This window comes from Penaeus chinensis, chromosome 9 (genome assembly GCF_019202785.1).
Source record: "Penaeus chinensis breed Huanghai No. 1 chromosome 9, ASM1920278v2, whole genome shotgun sequence".
Taxonomy (NCBI): Eukaryota; Metazoa; Arthropoda; class Malacostraca; order Decapoda; family Penaeidae; genus Penaeus; species Penaeus chinensis.
In genome coordinates, this window is record NC_061827.1 from 36,478,974 (window position 1) to 36,481,655 (window position 2,682).

A 2,682-nucleotide genomic window follows, 5' to 3' on the forward strand; every position below is an offset into this window, starting at 1 on the left:
TGTGTCAGAGGAGAGGGAGAAGAGTGGCACTTTGTAAACACCTTCCTAGATTGATATTTTCGAAGTTTGGGGGATTATGTTTATATATTTTTTTCCTATTTTTGTTTTGTGATAAGGATATAATACCGGCGGTTTTACACATGGACGACCTCCTGGCAATAATATTTGTTTCGACCTTCTTTGCAAACTAAAGTCATAAACAAGTCAGTGTCTTCGTTTTCCTCCTCCTCCTCCTCCTCCTGCTCCTTTTCCTCCTCACCATCTTCATTGTTATCACCATCATCATCACCACCATCTTCATCAACATTATCATCACTGCCATCACCACCATCACCACCACCATCACCATCACCACCACCACCACCACCACCACCACCACCACCACCATCATCATTTCCTTTCTCAAAACCCGAAACTCCGAGTGGAAGTGTGTGCCAAGGGCTCGTCAGGACCATTGACAGCCATCTTGTTGCATTGCAAGACCAGCCTTGTCCTAGCTGCTTAATTCACCGGCGGGTTTCGGTTCCTCTGGTATTCTTTGTTGTTTCATTATGTTTTTGTTTATTTTTGTTTATTTGTTTATTTGGGGGGGTCATTGCGATAATGCCAATGATTATTATTGACAGTCATTTCTGTCGTAATGATTTGCAAAGCTATGGAAATAATTTGATTTTTTTCCTTCATATAATCGGCATTGCAGTATAATATATTCGATGTTGCAAACCATATCAGAACTTCTGTTATGACTACATGCTGTTTACACTATATTCAGCTTGATTAAGATTTTCCCTTACTGGTGCTGCGTTGGCCATTCTGTTGCGATTTTCATTTGCTGTGATACACGGGTTTCATAGTGCAAGGTGATGCCAAAATTCTGGGGGTTAGACAGCCAAATTCTCTGTCAGTTTTATTTTCCTCTATACTCTCTCTCCTTCTCTTCCTTTCTCTCTCTTTTTCTCTTTTTCTTTCTCTTTTTCTTTCTCCTTTTCTTTCTTTTTCTCTTTCTCTTTCTCTGTCTCCTTTTCTTTCTCTTTCTCTTACTCTTTCTCTTTCTCTTTCTCTCTCTCTCTCTTTCCCTTCCTCCTTCCTTCCCTCATTTCCTCCCTCCCTCCCTAACCCCCCCCCCCTCTCTCTCTCTTTCTTTCTCTATCCCTCTCTCTCTCACTCTCTCTCTCTCTCTCTCTCTCTCTCTCTTTCTTTCTCTATCCCTCTCCCTCTCTCTCTCTCTCTCTCTCTCTTTTTTTTTTCTCTCTCTCTCTCTCTCTCTCTCTCTCTCTCTCTCTCTCTCTCTCTCTCTTATCGTGGAATGTGAGTAGTTTACTTACCAGAGTTACCGGCGTCCACTGTTTTGTATTGAAAAACGATATTGACGTAGTTTATCCCCAGGAAACCAGGGCCACGAAAGGTGATACTCTCAAGCTTAATGGTTATAGAGCATACCATCTTTATTCCGGTGACCGAACACGGGGAGTGTCAACTTATATCAAAAGTTCAATACCCTCTGAACTAACAGAGAAGCCGTGCAGAACTAACGGGATAGAAAGGGTATGCGTGAAGCTTTCATTTACTACAAGGTGAAATGTATATTGTCAACTTATACATCTCTGGGCGATGCTTTGATCTCAGATATTTAACCGATTGCATGTATTCTGACTGTGCTCTGATAGAAAGGGACTTGAATGCCAGACAATTAGAAGAGAGGGGCAATGCCAATGGAAACAGGTAACAGGTTTTACCAATTTTTAAAGGATAGGCTTGATGCATGCTTGCTAGGTGGTAAAGAGGCAACACACATCAAGGGTGGACGACTTGATTACGCTTGTCTGCCAAGAAGACAGGCGATTCAAGGAGAATGTGAGGTGGTTAATGAACTACTCAGCGACCATTTCGCGTTGTATGTTAAATTAGCTATAGGAAAAAAAATAAGTTAAATTTCCGAGAAACGGTTTTCATTAAATGTAAACAATAGAGAACAGTTTGTTTACAACATAGAGAGCTGGTATAAACACTATGCCCCCATATGTTTAGTCAGGTTAAACGGGGATTTGTTGAGTGCAATAGAAAGATGTTTACCCACAACACCCAAGAGTCACGGGACGAGGAAAAAAAGGACTGCAGTGATAAGAGATTTACGGAATGGACACACGTGTTAAGGGTGGCACACACGGAGTGGGTAAAAAAAAGGCAAACGGGAACAAGATAAACATGTACTCCTTGATATATCATAGATGTGTAGAGAAAAACGGAAAGAAGTCAGAGAATATTGGCAAGGATTTGCACAAAATATCGAGAAATGTTGAAGTCTTATAGAAATATGGTATCAAGTAAATAAGGTGAAGGATAAAACAAATAACCTCATCGGCCACCCACACCCAGAGGAGGAGGCAAACAAACATATTCAGAAATGGGCGACGTGGGAAACTGAAAGAGAGGAGCAAATTGAGTCATCCCTAAATATTACTAAAGTATCTCGTCAGCGTATAACTGCACTCGAACTCCTAAATGCTGTTAAAAGAGGGAAAAAAACACATCGCCTGCAGAGGATGGCGTAACATACATTCTAAACTCATTCGTTAGCATGGAGAACAGTCCTTTATTAGATCTCTTCAACACAAGCTATTTGGAAGGCAGATTGCCGAAGGCCTGGAAAAGAGTCACAATAATACCTATTCCGAAATCATC